Raw genomic sequence first — 23293 nt, 5'->3', positions numbered from 1 at the left:
GATGTGAGAGAGAAACATCAATTGGTTGTCTGCCCTAGGCACCCTGGCTGGGGATTCAACCCACCACAGAGTGGGAATCGAACCAAAAACCAGCAACCTTTTGGTTCACGGTGGATGCCCACCCAACAGAGCCGCATTGGCCAGGGCGAGGCATGATTTTATATATATATTTGATTTTTTACAGAGAGGAAGGGAGAGGGAGAGAGTTAGAAACATCGACAAGAGAGAATCATTGATCTGCTGCCTCCGGGGAACTGAGCCTGCAACCCAGGCATACCCTCTTTACTGGAATCGAACCTGGGACCCTTCAGTCCACAGGCAGACACTCTATCCACTGAGCCAAACTGGCAAGGGCTATTATCCCATTTTATTTTATTTTTTTAAAGTATACTTTATTGATTTTTTTTACAGAGAGGAAGGGAGAGGGATAGAGAGTTAGAAACATCGATGAGAAGGAAACATCGATCAGCTGCCTCCTGCACACCTCCCACCGGGGATGTGCCCGCAACCAAGGTACATGCCCTTGACGGGAATCGAACCTGGGACCGATGCTCTATCCACTGAGCCAAACCCGTCAGGCAGGCACGATTTCTTTTCATTGGTGGCATTTATCTCCTTGTTCGACAAATCTTTGCCACGGGTCGCTGTGTGCCAGGCACTGTGCTGGGTGCTGGGGACGCAGCGGGGAGCTAGACGAGAGGTCTGCCCGGGGTGCTGATCCCGATGGGGGAGGCACAGTAAGGGCAGGAGAGGACATCGGATGGTGGCGGTGCTGAGGGTAAGGTAAGAGCAGGTGGCACGTTAACGGGTGTTTGGTAAGAGTGGTCAGGGAGGGTCTTCTGAGGAGGTGACACGTAGCTGTAAACTGGATGGTAAGATCAGGCTCTGAAAGGACGTGGTTTAGCCCGGACAGTGTGGCTCAGTGGTAGAGCACCTATGAACAGGAAGTCACCCTTCGATTCCAGTCAGGGCACACGCCCAGGTTGTAGCTCTGCCCCCAGTGAGGGGCCAGGAAGATTCTCTCTCTTCCTCTCTGAAATCAGTACAAAGTCCATTTAACAGGTTTGGGTTAAGTCAGTCTCTCCCTCCCACTCCACAGATCTGGAGGCAGGAGCCCCGAGAGGACCCGGTTGGGTCTGAACTTGCAGAATGGAGGTTGCATGAGCGTCCATGTTGTGATTGCCCAGCTGCGGGCGGCCCCGTCCTGTTCCCAGGGTCCTTCTTGCCCAGCACATAGATCCTGTCCATCAGCAGGATCCTGTCCACCATTGGCAACTATTTTTAAAGATATATATTTTATTGATTTCTTACAGAGAGGAAGAAAGAGGGATAGAGTGCCAGAAACATCGATGAGAGGGAAACATCAATCAGCTGCCTCCTGCACACCTCCCTCTGGGGATGTACCTGCAACCAAGGTATGTGCCCTTGACCAGAATCGAACCTGGGACCCCTCAGTCTACAGGCTGACGCTCTATCCACTGAGCCAAACCTGCCAGGGCTGGTGACTACTTTTAAAATAATAGCTATCAGCCGAAGCCGGTTTGGCTCAGTGGTAGAGCATCGGTCTGCGGACTGAAAGGTCCCAGGTTCAATTCCGGGCAAGGGCATGTACATTGGTTGCAGGCACATCCCTGGTAGGGGGTGTGCAAGAGGCAGCTGGTCGATGTTTCTCTCTCATCGAAGTTTCTAATTCTCTATTCCTCTCCCTTCCTCTCTGTAAAAAAATCAATAAAATATATTTAAAAAATAAAATAATAGCTATCATTTATCTAACACCCACCCTGTGCGGAGCAGTCCGCTGAATGCCTCCCCTGCCTTGTTGTCCCGAATCCTCGCCATAAGCCCAGGAGGAGAGGTTCTGGTCCCGGGCCCCACTGTTTCCCCATTTATTTTGGGGGCCGGGAAATCTGAGTGGCCACCTCCCCGCCCGCCTGGCAGGCGGAAGGGAAGGGAACATGACCTGGGCCAGCCCATTAGAGCGTCCCAGCTTCTCTGCCCTCTGCTGACAGTGATTGGCTCAGGGGCGGACAGCTGACTCATTTGGGTCCCTGAGTGATGGAACCGCGGGCGTGACCCTTGCTCCCTCTGCAGTCATTAAGGGGATAAAGTGTGAGTGCAGAGCTGCTGGCATCCTCTGTCATCTTTGCTCTCTCAAGGAAAATCTTCCTGAGGGAAAAAAATCAGGGAAATACAGAGCCCAGAGACTGAACAGTGACTTCTTCTTCTTCTTCTTCTTCTTCTTCTTCTTCTTCTTCTTCTTCTTCTTCTTCCTCTTCTTCTTCTTCTTCTTCTTCTTGATTTTTTACAGAGAGGAAGAGAGAGGGATAGAGAGTTAGAAACATCGATTAGAGAGAAACATCTATCAGCTGCCTCCTGCACACCCCCCACTGGGGATGTGCCCGCAACCAAGGTACATGCCCTTGACCGGAATCGAACCTGGGACCTTTCAGTCCATGGCCCGATGCTCTATCCACTGAGCCAAACCGGTTAGGGCTGAGCAGTGACTTCTTATCTTTGAGCTCCTGGATCAAGCTGTGACTGATGTCCGCTGGTTTAGTCCTTGACCTTTATTTTTATTTTTATTTTTAGATGCTTCCCCTTCTTCCCCATGTGCTTTTTATTGATTTCAGAGAGAGAAAGGGAGAGGGAGAGAGATAGAAACATTGATTGCTGCCTCCTGCATGCCCCTTACTGGGGATCAAAACTACAACCCGGACCTGTGCTCCGATCGGGAATGAAACCAGTGACCTGGGAATCAAACTGGTGACCTCTTGGTGCACGGGACAACGCTCAGCCCACTGAGCCACACCGGCCGGGCCCCTTGATCTTTTCCTAACATGAGCCAACACGTTTCCCTCAGCAAGTTCGCCCCGGAAGCTGAGAAACGCCTGGTTAGTTCATTTTCCTCTGCAAACTGGGGCTGGGTCTGCCACTCTCCACGGCCCTCGCCCTTGACAGCGGGTCCCTGGGAGACCCCAGCCATCACACGAGGCCCCAAGAAGTCATGGACTTCTCGTGTGCACCAGCCCCTGGGTCTGCTCAGCTCTGTGACCCCAGCACAGACTGGGCTGCGAACCCGGGCTCCCAGCCTGCGCTGGGGCCGGCCGCTCCCCACAGCATCGCCGGCTGGTGGTGAGGTCACCCCACTGCACCCTCCGCTTCCTTCCCTCGTCCGCATGGCCGCGCTGTCTGAGCTCCGAAGGCCCCCGGCCTCAGCTCTCCACCTCTTCTGCGCTCCCGGGCCAGGTGTCAAGCACATCTTGGACGCCTCCCCCTGGATGCCCACAGGATTTCACCCTGACTTCAACAACTTCCTTCCTGCGCCTCTTCCTCCCGCCCTCCAGTTCAGCCGTAGGCCCACTGATGCTGCCTCCTGGACCCGAGGCTCGGCCTCAGCCTGGGTGTCCACTGACCCCTCAGAGCTCATCACTGAAAGGCGAGGCGGAGGCCGGAGACCAGGACACGGGCTTTATTGGAGGGGAGGGACCTGCCGGGCTGGCTGCCTCCCAAAGGAAGGGAGCGCACCTGCAGGGGTGAGGGCGCCTTTTGAGGGGGAGAACGGGAAGGGGTGGGGCTTAGGGCACTCGGCACGCGCTGATTGGCGGTTTCATGTAAGACACATGATTGGGGACTTAGGGACTTAGGAATCGGGACTTAGGGTACTTGGCAGGTGCTGACAGTCCATGTAAGGTGGTTCATGTACAGTCCATGGAAGGCGCCTGGTGAGGCGCTCAGGCATGTCCGGCCGCAGGTGCAGGTTACGTCATTCTCCGTCCATCAGTGGGGTGAAGGGAGGATGTATCATTCATTTCTTTCCAGTCTATCTTTTTTCTTTCAAATTTAATAAATCTTTATTGCTCAGATTATTACAATTGTTTCTCCTCCCCCCCCCATAGCTCCCTTCCACCCAGTTCCCACCCCACCCTTTGCCCTTACCTCCCCCCCGACTGTCCTCATCTATAGGTGTATGATTTTAGTCCAGTCTCTTCCTGCACCCCCCGCACCCCTTTCCCCGTGATAATTATCAACTCACTCCCTGTCTTTGCCCCTGATTCGATTGTATTCACCAGTTTATTCTGCTCCTCAGACTTTTAATTCACTTGATTTTTAGATTCACTTGTTGATAACTATGTATTTGTTGATCGTAATTTTTATCTTTTTTCTTCTTCTTCCTCTTCTTAAAGAATACCTTTCAGCATCCAGTCTATCTTTTAAAGATGTCATAGGTTCTCCCTCTTCCCCCCCTTCACTGTGTCCACCACCTCCCTGGCCTCCAGCCCCGTGGCACCCCCTCTCTAGAAGAATCTTGCTAAACCATGAACCTGCTTAGAGCCTGCTATGGCTCCCCAGCGCCCCCATCCCTGACCTACAAGCCCCCTCTCTGAAACGCCTTTCCCATACCCTTCTATCAGGTTAACATTTCTCAGTCCTGCAAGGTCCTGCGCGGCCACCCGCTCCGCTGAGACACCGGCCTGAGTCCCTCCGCCTGAGCCGAGCCCTCCTCCCAGGACGCCGGGCTGGTGTGGCGGTTCTGCTGGGCTGTGTGTGCGGTTCCTTTGCGTGCTCCGGCCCATGGAGCTGCCCAGAACCCCCAGAGTTCAGGGACAAACACGCCAGCTTCTGAATGGAGAGACTGAGGCAGCAGCTCCGTGAAGGAACCAGTGGACAGAGTCAGGACTTGGGAGCCCTGACCTCACGCCGCCTCGCTCAGTGGTCGGCAAACCGTGGCTCGTGAGCTACATGCGGCTCTTGTGTGTGGCTCTTCCACAAAATACCATGGCCTGGGCGAGTCTAGTTTGAAGAAGTGGCGTTAGAAGAAGTTTAAGTTTAAAAAATTTGGCTCTCAAAAGAAACTTCAATCATTGCACTATTGATATTTGGCTCTGCTGACTAATGAGTTTGCCGACCACTGGCCCTAGCTCATCCAGTTATGTTGAGTGTTTGTCTCAGGTTGCTAAGTGATTTTATAACATCCTCAATAGAGGCACACGTGTATGTAATTTATGAATAAAGGATATATTCCAGCCCTAGCCTGTTTGGCTCAATGGACAGAGCATAGCCAGAGGACTGAAGGGGTCCTGGGTTTGATTCCAGTCAAGGGCATGTACCTTGGTTACAGGCTCCATCCCCAGTCCGTTTGAAATACATGCAAGAGGCAGCCATCAACGTGTCTCTCTCACATCGATGTTTCTCTCCCTGTTTCTCTCCCCCTTCCTCTCTCCCTAAAAATCAATTAAAATATTTATATATATATATATATATATATATATATATATATATATATATATATATTATTGAATTTTTACAGAGAGGAAGAGAGAGGGATAGAGAGTTAAAAACATCGATGAGAGAGAAATGTAGACCAGCTGCCTCCTGCACACCCCCTACTGGGGATGTGCCCCCAACCAAGGTACATGTCCTTGACTGGAATCGAACTCGGGACCTTTCAGTCCACAGGCCAACGCTCTATCCACTGAGCCAAACCAGTTTCCGCAATAAAAATATTTTTTTAAAAACAAAACATGTCCTCAGAATCAGCAATTATGGATATTTTTTTATCCATATCTAAAGTTTTACATATGTCTTCTTTTACCCCAATTGACCTCCCTGACCCACACCGCGGGCAAGCCCCCGCTGCCCTAGTCTGTCCATTGGTTATGCTAATATGCATGCATACAAGTCCTTTGATTGCTCTCTAACCCCTCTCTCCTCCCCTACCATTTGTCTCTGGGTCTATTCTTTTTTTCTTTTTTCTTTTCTTTTTTTAATTTTTTCTATAACATTTTATTAAAAAATAAATGTATATTTTATTGATTTTTACAGAGAGGAAGAGAGAGGGATAGAGAGTTAGAAACATCTATGAGAGAGAATCATTGATCAGCTGCCTCTTGCACACCCCCCACTGGGGATGTGCCCGGAACCAAGGTACATGCCCTTGACCGGAATTGAACCCAGGACCTTTCAGTCTGCAAGTCAACGCTCTATCCACTGAGCCAAACCGGTTTCAGTTGGATCTATTCTTGTTCATCAAATTATCCCACATATGAGTGAGATCATGTGATATTTATCTTTCTCTTACTGGCTGATTTCGCTTAGCATAATGTTCTCCAGTTCTACCCATGCTGTTGCAAATGGTTAAAGTTCCTTCTTTTTTTTATAGTGGCATAGTATTCCATTGCATAGATGTACCACAGGTTTTTTTTTTTTAATATATATTATTGATTTTTTATAGAAAGGAAGGGAGAGGGATAGAGAGTTAGAAACATCGATGAGAGAGAAACATAAATCAGCTGCCTCTTGCACACTCCCTACTGGGTATGTGCCCGCAACCGAGATACATGCCCTTGACCAGAATCGAACCTGGAACCTTGAGTCCATAGGCTGATGCTTTATCACTGAGCCAAACCAGTTAGGGTTACCACAGTTTTTTAATCCACTCATCTACTCATGGGCATTTAGGCTGTTTCCAAACCTTAGCTATTGTAAATTGTGCTGCTATAAACATAGGAGTGCATATATCCTTTGGGATTGGTGTGTCTGGTTTCTTGGGATATAGTCCTAGGAGTGGGAGCACTGGGTCAAATGGTAGTTTCATTTTTAACTTTAAAAAATATATATATTTCACTGATTCTTTATAGAGAGAAAGGGAGAGGGATTGTCAGAGACATCAATGAGAGAGAAACATGGATCAGCTGCCTCCTGCACCCCCCCCCCTCCCACTGGGGATGTGCCCACAACCAAGGAACATGCCCCTGACCGAAATCGAACCCAGGACCCTTCAGTCCTCAGGCCGACGCTCTGTCCACTGAGCCAAACGGACTAGGGCCATTTTTAACTTTTTGAGGAAACTCCATACTGCTCTCCACAGTGGCTGCACCGGTCTGCATTCCTACTAGCAGTGCACGAGGGTTCCTTTTTCTCCACATCCTCACCAGCACTTGTCGTTTGTTGTTGATTTGTTGATGAAAGCTATTCTGACAGGTGTGAGATGATGTCACATTGTTGTTTTGATTTGCATCTCTCGGATGATCAGTGACTTTGAGCATGTTTTCATACGTCTCTGGGCCTTCTGTATGTCCTCTTTCGAAATGTGTCTATTTAGATCCTTTGCCCATTTTTTTATTGGATCGTTTATCTTTCTCTTGTTAAGTTGTATGAGTTCTCTGTAAATGTTGGAGAATAAACCCTTATCAGAAATATCATTGGCAAATATGTTCTCCCAGACAGTGGGCTTTCTTGCTACAACATATGTCTGCTATTTTGCTGACTATGGAGTCTTGTTGGATTTTTATGGTTTTCCATCTTACATTTTAGTCTTTTAGCCATTTTGAGTTTGTTTTTTTGTTTATGGTGTAAGTTAGTGATCTAGTTTCTTTCTTTCTTTTTTTCCTTTTTTTTTTTTTTTTTCATGTATCTGACCAAATTTCCCAGCACCATTTATTGAAGAGACTGTCTTGACTCCATTGTATGCTCTTTTCTCCGTTGTCAAATATTAATTGAACATAATTATTTGGGTCAATTTCTGTGTTCTCTGTTCTGTTTCACTGGTCTATATGTCTGTTCTTGTGCCAGTACCAGGCAGTTTTGAGACACGTGGCTTGGTAATATAGCTTAATGTCTGGTATATGATCCCTCCAACTTTGTTCTTCGTTCTCAGAATTGCTGTGGCTATTCGAAGTCTTTTTTTATTCCAGATGGATTTTTGGAGAGTTTGTTCGAGATCTTTGAAATATGCTGTTGGTATTTTAATGGGGATTGCATTGAATCTGTAGATTCCTTTGGGTAGTATGGACATTTTAATGATGTTGATTTTACCAATCCATGAACATGATATGCTCTTCCATTTGTTTATGTTTTCCTCTATATCTTTTTTTAATGTCCTGTAGTTTTCCGAGTACAGGTCTTTTACTTCCTTACTTAAGTTTATTTCTAGGTATCTTAGTTTTTTTGGTGCAATGGTAAATGGGATTGTGTGTGTTTTTTTTCACTTCTCTTTCTGTGAGTTCATTATTAGTGTATAAGAAGGCCATAGATTTCTGGGTATTAATTTTGTATCCTGCTAAATTGCCAAATTCATTTATTAGGTCTGGTAGTTTTTAAAAAATATATTTTTATTGATTTCAGAAAGGAAAGAAGAGAGAGAGAGAGAGAGAGAAACATCAATGATGAGAGAGAATCATTGATTGGCTGCTTCCTGCACACTGAGGCAGCTGATCAATGTTTCTCTCTCATTGATGTTTCTAACTCTATCCCTTTCCCTTTCTCTCTATAAAAAGTCAATTATACACACACACACACACATATGTATACATATCCTATCTAATAAAAAAAAACCATGCAAATTGACTGTACCCCTGCCACGCCCACAAGCCATGCCACAAGCCAATCAGGAATGAGTATGCAAATTAACACAACCAAGATGACCGTTAATTTGCATATCCAGGTGCAAAAGGAAGACTGAAGACAGTGTGGAAGGAAACCAAGTGCTGCAGAAGGGAGCGAAGCTGTGGAGAAGCAAGCGGGGCGGCAGAGATGGCCACAGGAAGCCCTATTTTTGCAGAAATCGTCCTGCAATGGGCCTCTATATAGGAGTTGTCAACAAGACCTCAGAGGTTATTTGGGAGGTATTTTTTATTTATTGATTGATTTTGAGAGAGAGATCGAGATCAATCTGTTGCTCCATTTATTTATGAATCATTGGTTGATTCTTGTATGTGCCCTGACCGGGGATCGAACCTGTAACCTTGGCTTATTGCAATGATGGTCTAACCAACTGAGATACTCAGCCAAAGTAGTTGGGTATTTTTTGATGAGCAAATGCAGTCATAGATATCAAACACTTAGAACAGGATCAAGCACATGTTAAGTGCTATATGAATGTTGGCTTTTAGTATTTGGAGTTTTGTGGGGGGGGGGGAAATGTCTTAAATTCACACTAACAGTTAAAGAATGAAAAACTCCCCCCAAAACTTTGCATCCTCAGTGTGGAGACGTCCAAGAAAACGTGGAAGCACGCACAACCTCTAACAGCCACGTGTGAGCATGCGGAGTCCTCTGGGCTCCCCAGGGCGAGTGCTCCAACATTCTGTGCTGGACGGAGCTGTGTGGGCGAAAAGCTTGGACACCTCCCAGTCTACACTCTGCCACGTGCTTTCCATTTTCTTCTTCTTCTTCTTCTTCTTCTTCTTCTTCTTCTTCTTCTTCTTCTTCTTCTTCTTCTTCTTTAAATATATTTTATTGATTTTGTACAGAGAGGAAGGGAGAGAGATAGAGAGCTAGAAACGTCGATGAGAGAGAAACATCAACCAGCTGCCTCTTGCACACCCTCTATTGGGGATGTGCCCGCAACTCGGGTACATGCCCTTGACCGGAATCGAACCTGGGACCTTTCAGTCCGCAGACCGACGTTCTACCACGGAGCCAAACCGGTTTCAGCTCCATTTTCATTTCCTTGTTTTGGTCTGTGTAGTGGCATGAAGGGCATGCCCTTTCCTTCCCCTTCTCTCCCCTCCCAAGAGATGTCCACCTGAGACCTGTGACTGTGAACTCGTTGGGGAAAAGGGTCTTTGCAGACATGATGAAGGTAAGGATCTCGAGGTGAAATCCGGGTTATCTGAGTGAGCCCTAAGTCCAATGGTAAGTGTCCTTCCGAGAGACAGGCAGAGGTGATTGAGCACAGACACACGGAGCCTGGGCTGATGCAGCCACAGCCAGGAACACTCGGAGCCACCAGAAGCGGGAAGAGATGAGGCATGACCCTTCCCCAGAACCTCGGTGTGAGTGTGGCCCAGCTGACACCTCGATTTCGGATTTCCAGCCTCCGGAACTAAGAGAATAAATTTCTGTTGTTTTAAGCCACCAAGTTTGAGGTGATCAGGAAACGAATATCATCTAGGGGCCTATCCTCACCCGGAAGGCATAGTTTCTCTGGCTTTCAGATACCATGTCACAGGGGGAAACTGGGGCTTGGAAAAAGGCTGGAGTCAAAACCAGACCTCAGACCCCCAGAGATCCATCTGAGATCCAGGGGTCATTGTGGAAACTTGCAGATATTTTGCCCATTAAAATAATACTAGAGGCCCAGTGCATGAAACTCCTGCACCAGAAGGGGGGGTCCCTCAGCCCAGCCTGCACCCTCTCCAATCTGGGACCCCTCGAGGGATGTCTGACTGCCCAATTAGGCCCGATCCTACTGGGATCCCTCTCACAATCCAAGACTTCTGGCTCCCAATCACTCGCCTGCCTGATTGCCCCTAACTACTTCTGCCTGCCAGCCTGATCATCCCCTAACCACTCCCCTGCCAGCCTGATCAACACCTAACTGCTCCCCTGCTGGCCTGGTCACCCCTAACTATTCTCCCCTGCAGGCTTGGTTGCCCCTAACTACCCTCCCCTGCCGGCCTGGTACCCCCAACTGCCCTCCCTTGCAGGCCTGGTCCCTCCCAACTGCCCTCTCCTTGCAGGCCATTTTGTGGTGGCCATCTTTGACCACATGAGGATGGCCATCTTGTGTGTTGGAGTGATGGTCAATTTGCATATTACCTCTTTGTTATATAGGAGGATAGAATGCAGCCCTGGCCAGGTAACTCAGTTAGTGAGAGCATCATCCTGATACACCAAGGTTTCAGGTTTAATCATTGATCAGGGCACATATAAGAAAGTGGAAGAACAAATTGATGTCTCCCTCTCTCTTTCCCTTCCTTTCTCTCTGAAATCAATAACAATTTAAAAAACATAGAGAATGCTTATTGAGTTTTATTTTAAGGCGGTGGTGGAGAATACAAGGTTTGTTTGGTGTCTTGTTTGCTTATTTGGTGGGTGACTTTGAGCAAGAAATAAACCTTTCCATGCCTCAGTTTCTCCTTCTATAAAATGGGGAGAAGGCCTGGCTGGATAGCTTGGTTGGTTAGAGTGTTTTCCTGATACAAGAATCAACCAGGGAATGTATAAGTAAATGGAACAACAAATCAATGTTTCTCTCTCTCTTGCTTCCTCTCTCTCTAAAATCAATCAATCAAAATTTATTTTAAAATTCAAAACTTTAAAAAATAATAAAAGAAATAAAATAGCGATAAGGAGATAAGTTATCTCATGAAGTGGTGGTGTGGAAAATGAATGGCATCAGAAGGCAAGAGTTAAAACTGCCACTTGTATCATTTTCAAGGAAAACCTAAGAAAATCAACAAACTATTTCAATATGAGAATTTGGTCAACCACCAATATTTAATGGCATTAATCAATTAGAAGTTATAGCAGAAAGAAAATGAGTTCATAAACTAGAAACTTACCTTCCGCATGTTCATTGGTGACCCTCAAATTTCAATCTTGGACCCTCAGCTCCCTCCTGCACTGGGACTTCTCAAAGGTGTCTCCAGCCCTGAGGCACTGGCAGAATTCTCAGCCTTCCTCCCCAGTCTGATCTTCTGGTTCCAGTTATTGCCAGTCCCTCAAAACTAAGCATTCTTCTTCTTCTTCTTTTCTTTTTTTTACAAAGTTATTGTTTATTTGTTTAAATATGTATTTTATTGATTTTCCACAGAGAGGAAGAGAAAGGGATAGAAAGTCAGAAACATCGATCAGCTGCCTCCTGCACACCCCCCACTGGGGATGTGCCCACAACCAAGGTACATGCCCTTGACCGGAATCGAACCTGGGACCCTTCAGTCCACAGGCCGACGCTCTATCCACTGAGCCAAACCGGTTAGGGCTCTTCTTCTTTCATTAAAATATTTTTTTTTATTAATTTCAGAGAGAAAGGGAGAGGGAGAAAGAGATAGAAACATCAATGATGAGAGGGAATCATTGGAAAATGTTTTCAGCTATCTTATTTTAAGATGCACAACTGAATAGAATGGATATTGAGTTATGTCCATTTCAAACTAGGCTAAAACCAGCCAGTTTCTTCCAACATAGGGTCACTAGAGATGCTGAAGGTCCTATACAGAACAGGGGCATCCTATATAATAAAAGCCTAATGTGCACATTGACCAAATGGTGGAGTGACCGGTCGCTATGACACGCACTGACCACCAGGGGCAGATGCTCCCACAAGGGGAGCACCGCTCAGCCAGAAGCCGGGCTCACAGCTGGCGAGGGCGGCAGCTGTGGGACAGTGGTGATAGCCTCTCCTGCCTCCAGCGCAGGCAGGCAGTAGGTAAGGAGCAAGGGGTCCTGGGCTGCGAGAGGGATCCCAGCCTGGAGAGGGCGCAGGCTGGGCTGAGGGACCCCCACCCCCACCCCCAAGTGCACAAAATTTCATGCACCGGGCCTCTCTTCACATATAAAAATCCAGATAGTAATTCTACCAGAAAACCAGGAGCATTGTAGACTCAACGTGAGAAAAATGTTTTATCAAAAATGTGGCGTTGGATAAATAGTGTCATTAGGGATGATCTAGTTATAGAGCTTCCTTGAGAATATATTCTTCTTTTTTTAAAAAAAAAATATATTTTATTGATTTTGTACAGAGAGAAAGGGAGAGAGATAGAGAGTTAGAAACATCGATGAGAGAGAGTCATCGATCAGCTGCCTCTTGCACACCCCCTACTGGGGATATGCCCGCAACCAAGGTACATGCCCTTGACCGGAATCGAACCCGGGACCCTTCAGTCCCCATGCGACGCTCTATCCATTGAGCCAAACCAGTTTCGGCAGAGATCCTTCTTTTAAAAAAAAAAAAAAAAAAAAAAAAAAAAAAATTCTGTATAGTATTCCATGGTATAAATGTCCACAGGATCTTTTTATCCACTCATCTACTGATGGGCACTTGGGCTGTTTCCAGATCTTAGCTATTGTAAATTGTGCTGCTATGAACATAGGGGTGCATATATCCTTTCTGATTGGTGTTTTGGGTTTCTTAGGATGTATTCCTAGAAGTGGGATCACTGGGCCAAATGGGAGTTCCATATTTAATTTTTTGAGGAAACTCCATACTGCTCTCCACAGTGGCTGCACCAGTCTGCATTCCCACCAGCAGTGCACAGGGATCCTTTTTCTCCGCAACCTCGCCAGCACTTGTCATTTGTTGATCTGTTGATGGTTGCCATTCTGACAGGTGTGAGGTGATACCGTTTTAAGATGCCGTTTTAATTTGCATCTCTCTCATGATCAGTGACTTTGAGCATTTTTCATATGTCCCTTAGGCATCTGTATGTCCACTTTGGAGATTGTCTATTTAGGTCCTTTGCCTATTTATTTATTTTTTAAGTATTTTATCTATATTTAATTTTAAAATATATTTTATTGATTTTGTACAGAAAGGAAGGAAGAGAGATAGAGTTAGAAACATCGATGAGAGTCATCGATCAGCTGCCTCTTGCACAACCCCCACTGGGGATGTGCCCGCAACCAAGGTACATGCCCTTGACTGGAATCGAACCTGGGACCTTTCAGTCCCCAAGCCGACACTCTATCCATTGAGCCAAACCGGTTTCAGCCCTTTGCCCATTTTTTAATTGGATTGTCTTTTTTTCTTTTTTTTTTTTCCTTTTTTTAAGTATTTTATTGATTTTTACAGAGAGGAAGAGAGAGGAATAGAGAGAAACATCGATGAGAGAGAAACATCGATCAGCTGCCTCTTGCACACCCCCTACTGGGGTTGTGACCACAACCAAGGTACATGCCCTTGACCGGAATCGAACCCGGGACCTTTCAGTCCGAAGGCTGACACTCTATCCACTGAGCCAAACCGGTCAGGGCTGTTTGCCTTCCTTTTGTTAAGTTGTATGAGTGCCCTAAATATTTTGGAGATTAACTACATCTCTTCTTAAATGCTCCTTTGACAGGAAAAACGTTTCTGCCCTCCCATTCCCCACCCCCAGTTAAAATGGTGTCGCCACATTCTTCTATTCACTTATCTTAAATTTAATATATATTTTTTATTGATATTTTACAGAGAGGAAGGGAGAGAGAGATAGAGAGCTAGAAACATCGATGAGAGAGAAACATCGACCAGCTGCCTCTTGCACACCCCCTACTGGGGATGTGCCCGCAACCAATGTACATGCCCCCGACCAGAATCGAACATGGGACCTTTCAGTCCACAGACCGACGCTCTACCACTGAGCCAAACTGGTTTCGGCAAATTTAATTAAATTTAAACTTTCCATCAATATTTCTCTCCTCTCTACCCTCTTCCACCTCCACCCCAACCCCTGCCATCACCGCCCTGTTGTCCATGTCTATGACTTCTCTCTCTCTCTCTCTTTTTTTCCTTTTTGCTCAATCCCTCAACCTCACATGCACCCCCACCACACCCGCCAGAGCTGTGTGCCTGCTTCTGTGAGTCTGTCTCTGTTTTGCTTGGTAGTTCAGTTTGTTCATTCAATTCCACGTATGAGTGCAATCATATGGTACTTGTCTTTCTCTGACTGGCTTATTTCACTTAGCACAATGCTCTCCAGGTCCCTCCATGCTGTCCTAACGTCCCCACATTCTTGTCCTTCATGGCACTTGTCAGGTTTATGGGACTATTAATTCACTGATTCTTAAACATTTTGGTCACAGGGTCTCTTATGCTCCTAAAAATGATCGAGGGCCCCAAAGAGATCTGTAGATGATGTGGATTATCTCTATCAATAATCACTGTATTGGAAATGAAAACGAATGTAGTTCAGACATATTCACTTCATTTAAAAAGAATATAAAACCAACTTCCTGTTACCAGAAGCCACATCGTTTGTTGTTGTTAATCCTCACCGGAGGATATTTTTCCCATTGACTTTTAGAGAGAGTGGAAGGAAGGGAGGGAGGGAGGGAGAGGAAGAGAGAAACATTGCTGTGAGAGAGAGACATTGATTGGTTGGTTGCCTCCTGCTGGGATCAAAGCTGCAACCCAGGTATGTGCCCTTGACTGGAATCAAACCCAAGACCCTTTGGTCTAACCACTGAGCAACACTGGCCAGGGTTATAGTTTGTTGTTTTCATCCTTCCCCGAGGATATCTTTCCATTATTTTTAGGGAGAGTAGAAGGGAGGGGGAGGTATATGTAGAGAGAAATATCGACGTGAGAGAGACACACGGATTCGTTGCCTCCTGCACATGCCCAACTGCGGCCGGGGAAAGAGCCTGCCACTGAGGTAAGTGCCCTTGACCGGGATTGAACCCGGGACCCGCAGTCCACAGGCTGGTGCTCTATCCAGAGCCAAACTGGCTGGGGCCAGGGCCATAGTTTTAATTAAAAACCAAATTTTCCAGAACTAAAATTAGTGATTTAATTTCTAAATTTAAAGTTTAGTAATTTTTGCAAATTGCTTTAATGTCTGGCTCAACAGAAGACAACTGGGTCCTCGCCTCGCTTTCGCGTTTGGTCTGTTGTGGTACTGGGCAGCCTGCACCGTACACTCAGGAAACAGCGAGAGGGGCCTCCAGCCGGTGTGGCTCAGTGGATAGAGCATCAGCCTGCAGACTGAAAAGTTCCAGGTTCAGTTCCGGTCAAGGGCAACTGCCTGGGTTGTGGGCTAGATCCCCAGTAGGGGATGTGCAGGAGGCAGCCGATCAATGATTCTCTCTCATCATTGATGCTTCTCTCTCTCCCTTCTCGCTGAAATCAATTTTAAAAAAGTGAGAGTGAAGAAGGCAGGTGTTTTCTTCTTAATCGTCTTAATACGATGATGATGATGATGATGATTTGACCTCAGGGGCCTCTTGAAGGAGAGCTGGGGACCCAGCCAGCCTCCCAGCCAGGGGTCTGAGACCGCATTTTGAAACCCCTTCTTAGCTTGGGGTCCTCCAGAGCCTAGAGTCAGGACGGAGGGAGCAGAACGCCATTGGGGCCAGGCAGCCTGGTTCGAGAGACAGCTCCGACTGCTCCCGAGGTGACCTGAGTCAGGGTCTGTACATCTGACCTGGGGTGATGGTTTGGAAATCAGCTCCCAGGGCCGTAGGGAGCCCAAAGGAGGCCCGTCTCAGAGTCGCGCCTGGCATTCTGCACACCATCACCATCGCCGTTATAATTTTAAAACATCATTTTCTTTTATTACCAACACTTCTTATTCATGCAGTTAATTTCCCCAGAGGCCTGTCTTGTGCTGGTCGGCCCCGGGGACACGGTGATGATTGAGGAGGGCCTGGCCCTGCCCCCTGGGGTGCCCTGCCCAGTGGGTCAGAGTTCATTTGTGAGGGATTCCCTTAGCGCCAGGTCCCTGGAGAGTATTTTTTTTTTTTTTTAGAGAGAGAAAGGGAGGAAGGAAGAGGGATAGTTAGAACCATTGATGAGAGAAACATCAATCAGCTGCCTCTTGCACACCCCCTTGGGGATGTGCCCACAACCAAGATACATGCCCTTGACCGGAATCGAACCTGAGACCCTTCAGTCCGCAGGTCAACGCTCTATCCACTGAGCCAAACCGGTTAGGGTCCCCCCTTGACTTTTAGGGAGAGTGGAAAGGAGGGGGAGAGACGGGAAAAGAGAAACACGGGTGTGAGACAGACACATCCATTGGCTGCCTCTCACACGCACCCGGCCCAGGACCCCGGATGGAGCCCACACCGAGGTCAGTGCCCCTGGCCGGAGTCAAACCCGGGACTGAGCCACACTGGCCGGGCAGGAGCCGGGAGGGGCATTGCAGAGCGCGGGAGCAGCACGGCCAGCGCAGAGGCAGCTGCCGGGCTCCTGTGCCCGTGGCTCTGCCCCGGACCCTCTGCCCTGATGCTGGCGGGGACAGGGCGCCTCTCGGCTGATCCCCCCTCCTCAGCCTCTCTCTCCGGAGAAATCCGTCCCTAGAGGCGGGGCTGCGGGGGGGACGTCCCTCCTCGGATCTCACCCCAGCCTCTCGCGCCGCAGGCCCTGCTGGCTCTCCATCGTCCGCAGGGGACCTGCAGGGACCTGGGCAGAAGCGGCGCCGGGGGGCGCGGGGTCGGGCCGGACGCCTCCGCGGCCCCCGCTCCCTCCGGAGCCGCCGCTCGGGCCGGCCGGGCGGGCGGGTGAGTCAGCCCCGCGGCGCCCGCGTCACCGGGCCGCTCGGCGCTATTTCGGGCTCCGGGCGCTATTAATAGCGGCTCCGGCCCCGCGCCCGGCCCGCGGCCGCCGCCCCGCGTCACCGGCTAAGTTTAGCGGCGGAGGGGACGCCGGCGGCCCGCGCCTCCCGCCGGCCCCGCTTCCAGAGCCTTCGGCCGTCTCCCTCCGCCCCCCGCCCGCTCGCCCCGAGCCGCCGGGAGGGGGTTATGGGGGGGTCCCCCCTTCTGCACCCCCTCCGCCCCCTGCCCGGCGCACAGGACACTGGAGGTTGGGGTCCCGGGAAGGTCTGGGAGGGAAGCGGGGATTGCACCTAAGTCTGCGCTGGGGACCTTCGGGAGGAGGACGCGGGCCCCGGGGGACCCGAACTCTCCACGCGGGGCGCGGGGGAGACTCGAATCCAGGACCCGAAAGCCCAGTTTGCGAATCTGGTGTGGAAATCAAACTTGCAAAAAAAAAAAATGTAGACCCAAAGGCAACTCTCCCCGCACCTCCCCACCCCGCTAATCTAACGGGCTCAGAGTGACAGGAGCCGCACGCGCTGGGGTCTTTGCAGCAAGTTTGCGGAATAAAAGCGAGGCAGCCGCCTTCCGGGAGCCTCGCCCCGCGGGGTCCCGCCCCGCACAGCGGCTCTGCGGTCCCCACATCCAGCATCCTCTGCTGGGGCGCCGCCGCCCCCTGGCGGGAGAGGCGGGCGTTGCAGGTTTGCTGGGCGGCCACTCCCCCAGAGACAGGTTGGAGGGGTCCCTCTGGGTCGCTGGGGCCAGTGTCTTCATTCCTCCAGTGACCTGAGGGTCCCTAAGGGGAGGGTGACGGGGAGGCTTAGCTCAGAGGAAGAGCGCAGGCTCCAGCAGTCCTCCCCGGGGGGCGGAGACCCCCAGTGAATGGCTAAAAGGGGGTTAGTACCCAACTCTATGAGTACTTTTTCCCTATGCATACCCCTGTAAAGTTTAATTTATAAATTGGGCATAGTAAGAGATTAGCAATAACAACGAACAAGCTGAAACCGGTTTGGCTCAGTGGATAGAGCGTCCGCCTGCGGACTGAAGGGGCATATACCTTGGTTGCGGGCACATCCCCAGTGGGGGGTGTGCAGGAGGCAGCTGATCGATGTTTCTCTCTCATCGATGTTTCTGACTCTATCCCTCTCCCCTCCTCTCTGTAAAAGATCAACTGCTAAAATAGAGCTCTAGCAAGAGAGTGTAATGAGCCAAAGCCGGTTTGTGGATAGAGCGTCGGCCTGTGGACTGAAGAGTCCCGGGTTCGATTCCGGTAAAGGGCATGTACCTTGGTTGCGGGCACATCCCTAGTAGGGGATGTGCAGGAGGCAGCTGATCGATGTTTCTAACTATCCCTCTCCCTTCCTCTCTGTGAAAAATCAATAAAAATATATTTTTTTAAAAAAGTTCAAATGTAATAAGCTACCCAGCAAAGCTATCATTCAGAATCGAAGGCCAGATAAAGAGCTTCACTAATAAAAAAAAGCTAAAGGAGTTCATCACCACCAAACCAGAATTATATGAATTGCTGAAGGGGGTTCTTTCAGAAGAGAAAGTAAACAAAGATAAAAATTATGAACAACAAATACGTAATTATCAACAAGTGAATCTAAAAACCAAGGAAATTAAAAAAATCTGATGAACAATATTAACTGTTGAATATAATAGAATCAGAGGTATGGAAGGGGAGTGAACTGACGATTCTTGGGGAAAAGGGGAGAGGGGGGCGTGGGAAGAGACTGAACATAAACTGTGCACCTATGGATGAGGACAATGGGGAGAGGGGAAAGGGCAGAGGGTGGGGTGGGAACCTGGTGGAGGAGAGCAATGGTGGCGCGGGGAGGAACATTTGTAATAATATGAAAAATAAAAACTTATTAAAAAAATAAATAAAAATAAATAAATAAAAAAAAAAAAAAAAAAAAAAAGTTCAAATGTATTTAAAAAAAAAAAGATAGTGTAATGAAAGATATGAGAATGTAGTCTCTGTATCTCAAGATAGTCTGCTGTGTGCTGTATTCAGCTTTTCCCTTAAAGGAGGCACTTCATGGCTTCTCTGTGGCATGTCCGAGTGGCCATTCTTGCCCTTGGGGGCAATTATTAACTAAAACCTGGGGGACCGGAACTCAAGCCCCGGGTAACTCTTTGTCCATCTGATGACGGAGCCACAGGAGTTCATTTCGCTACTCAGAACGCTGTGCAATGGAAGACTTATCAATAGTCCATTTCTGGAATTTTCCATGTAATGTTTTGGGCCAAAGTGGAACGAAGGTAACTGAAATTGTAGAAAGCAAAAGCGCAGGTAAGGAGTGGGGGGTGGGGAGCGGGGAGAACGACTGTGTTTTTTGTGTGTGTTTTGTTTTGTTTTTGTTAATCCTCACCCAAGGGTATTTATCCATTGATTTTTAGGGGAAGTGGGAGAGAGAGGGACAGGCAGAGAGAAACATCGATGTGAGAGAAACACATCGATTGGTTGCCTCTTACAGGGACCCCAACCAGGGCCTGGGCTGGGGAGGAGCCTGCAACCACAGTACATGCCCTTGACGGGAATCGAACCTGGGACCAGGCCGATGCTCTATCCACTGAGCCAAACCGGCTAGGGCTTGGCTTCTATCCTTCATTCCTTCGCACAACATCCAGGTTGGTAGCGTCTGGGTGCCAGACCTGTGATACAGCAACAGCTACAATGGCGCCTGCCTGCCCAGGACTTGGTTAAGACTGGTTTATTTATATGACAAACCTGAATACAGCGCATGCCAGCTACTATTTTAGCTCCTTTGCATGTAACTCATCCCGTCTTCATAATAATTATACTATTATTATCCTCATTTAAAATATATTTTCATTAATTTCAGAGAGGAAGGGAGAGGAAGAGATAGAAACATCAATAATGACAGAGAATCATTGATCTGCTGCCTCCTGCACGGCCCCCACTGGGAATCGAGCTTGCAACCCGGGCATGTGCCCTTGACTGGAATCGAACCCGGGACCCTTCAGTCCACAGACTGACACTCTATCCACTGAGCCAAACCAGGGCTACTGTCCCCATTTTAGAGACGAGCGAACTCACACACACACACACACACACACACACACACACAGGCGCTGAGTTGCTGGTGCAAGGCCACACTGCTAGTGTTGTAGTGTAAGTCCCACTTACAAAGGACGCCTCGAAAACGTCGAACTATGGAGTCATTTATTAAAAGCCGGCGGCATGCGAGGGAGCAAAGCACTCCAGACCTCGCAGCCCCGAACAGCTTGCCACGCCTGGCTTATATTGGCAGAATATCACCAAAGCATCAATTACATCTTTGGGTCTGGAATGAGGAACCTGTTTCTCAAAAAGGCATTTTCACAGAAGCAGAAGCTGAGCAACTTAGTTATCTACGAATCACTGAATCACCAGAAACATTATCTGGGACCGGCCACCTGGACAATTTGGAATAATTGTGCTGTCCAGATTCTGGGATCACTGAGTCAATAGGAATGCACTCTCTGTAGCTACCGAGGCCATTTAGATTCATTGATCTGACTCGGGTCCCAGGAATGTGCTTCGATGACCAGTGAGATCACAATCAATGGGACATGCAAACCATCATCGATGGAGTATTGATGATAAGTTCAGAAAATCAAAATAACTTTTTATTTTGATGATAAGTTCAGAAAATCAAAATAACTTTTATTTTATTTTATTTATTTTTAAAACATATTTTATTGATTTTTCACAGAGAAGAAGAGAGAGGGATAGAGAGTTAGAAACATCGATGCGAGAGAAACATCGATCAGCTGCCTCTTGCACACCCACCACCGGGGACGCGCCCTTTCAGTCCGCAGGCCGACGCTCTATCCACTGAGCCAAACCGGTTTCGGCTCAAAATAACTTTTAAATGAGCACAGAACCCAAAACAGCAAGGTTAAAATATTACACAGCAATTTTTACCCAAGTATGGTTGCTACCATACTTCACTAGTCAGTGGCCCTGGGAAAATTACACCCGTGATGACACTGCTTATGGAGGAAGGAGAATCGGGGGATGGCAGAGTTCTCAGCAGCAGCAGAGACGTCGGGGAGGTGGAGGACCGGTACCTTCTAATTTTGCAAGGAAAACTGCCAGGAATCCAGAATTTGAGATTCCAGTGGGGAGGGTGAAATAAAGATATTTTCAGAGGAGGGACTGTCCACAATGGTCTGTGAATGAATAGAAGAGCAGGTGCCCTCACATGAATAAAAAGGAACAGAATTATTATGGGTTGAATTGTGTTCCCTCAAAAATATATATATTGAAGACCTAACCTCACAAGGTAACCTTATTTGGAAATAAGGTCTTGGCAGAGATAATGAAGTTAAATTGTGGTCACCAAGGTGAGCTCTAATCCCATCTGACTGATGCTCTTATGAAACGGAAATTTAGACACAGACACACAAACACACACAGAGAAGAGACACAGGAAAAAGATTGGCATCTAGCCGAAACCGGTTTGGCTCAGTGGTAGAGCATCGGTCTGCGGACTGAAAGGTCCCAGGTTCGATTCCAGTCAAGGGCATGTATCTTGGTTGCGGGCACATCCGCAGTGGGGGGTGTGCAGGAGGCAGCTGATGGATGATTCTCTCTTACGGATGTTTCTAGCTCTCTAGCTCTCTCTCTTCCTCTCTGTAAAAAATCAATAAAATATATTTAAAAAAAAAAAAAAAAAGATTGGCATCTACAAGGAACACGGAAGGCTGGCTACCCCAAGCTGGGAGAGAGGCATGGCCCTACCAACACCTTGACTTTGGACTTCCAGAACTGTGAGACATACATTTCTGCTAGTTAACCCCCCAGTCGTTGGTACCTTGATACAGCAGTCCTGTCCTAGGAAACTAATACAAAAAATGTATTCATGGCCGAAACCGGTTTGGCTCAATGGATAGAGCGTCGGCTTGGGGACTGAAGGGTCCCGGGTTCGATTCCAGTCAAGGGCATGTACCTTGGTTGCGGGCATATCCCCAGTAGGGGGTGTGCAAGAGGCAGCTGATCGATGACTCTCTCTCATCGATGTTTCTAACTCTCTATCTCTCTCCCTTCCTCTCTGTACAAAATCAATAAAATATATTTTTTAAAAATGTATTCATGAATCAGTTGTGCAAATAAAAATTAATTAGAAAAATAGGCTCCTAACAAAAGCTGGAATCCGTGGATAGAGACATGTCCATGGATATGAAAAAAATGTCAATTCTCTCATAATTAAGCCATCAATTCAATGCAATTCCAATCTCAATACCAAAAGGGTAGGATTTTTCATGGCACTAGAAAAGCAGCTGCTAAAATTCAGCCAGAAGAGAAAATGTACAAGAATGGTAAAGACAGCCGGGACCGGTTTGGCTCAGTGGATAGAGCGTCAGCCTGCGGACTGAAAGGTCCCGGGTTCAATTCCGGGCAAGGGCATGTACCTTGGTTGCGGGCACATCCCCAGTGGGGGGTGTGCAGGAGGCAGTTGATCGATGATTCTCTCTCATCGATGTTTCTAGCTCTCTATCCCTCTCTCTTCCTCTCTGTGAAAAATCAATAAAATATATTATAAAAAAAAAAGAATGGTAAAGACAAATTTGAAAGACAAATTTGAAACTGAATAGAGGGGGAACTTGCCTCATGTAAATAGCAAAACATATCAAACTAAAATAATTAAACAGTATGGGGTGGAGGCAAGAAACAGATATGGAGATCAATGAAACATAATAGAAATACACCTGTGTGTGTGTGTGTATGTATATATATATATATATATATATATATATATATATATATATATATGTGTGTGTGTGTGTGTGTGTGTGTGTGTGTGTGTATATACACACACATATATATATGGAAACTTGGTACATGATAAAGATGGAATATTAAAACTGGGGCAAGGATTGACTTTTATACATATATTTCTAAAATTTATTTCAGAGATGAAGGGAGAAAGATAGAAACATTAATGATTATCTGTGCCTCCCACATGCCCCACACTGGGGATTGAGCCTGAAACGCAGGCATATGCCCTTGACCAGAATCAAACTTGGGACCCTTCAGTCTGCAGGCCAACGCTCTTTCCACTGAGTCAAACTGGCTAGGGCAGGATTGATTTTTAAAATAAATGGTATTAGGACACTTGGCTGCATTCATTATAAATGCTGCCTTAGGCATTTTCTAATAAGTCTTGTGTAGGTTAAAGACAAAAGCAAAACTAGAGAAAGTTTTAAAAGAAATGATAGAATATATTCATGACCTTGGGGTATGGCAGGCCTCTTAATACACCAAAAGCAGAAGCTAGGATGGAACAGATTGGAAACAGCTATGAATAAACACTAAGAATTT

The sequence above is a fragment of the Pipistrellus hanaki genome (genome assembly GCF_964339955.1).
Source record: "Pipistrellus hanaki genome assembly, chromosome: 15".
In the NCBI taxonomy this organism is placed as follows: domain Eukaryota; kingdom Metazoa; phylum Chordata; class Mammalia; order Chiroptera; family Vespertilionidae; genus Pipistrellus; species Pipistrellus hanaki.
The sequence above is the reverse complement of the archived record's forward strand: the minus strand, read 5'-3'. Positions refer to the sequence as shown.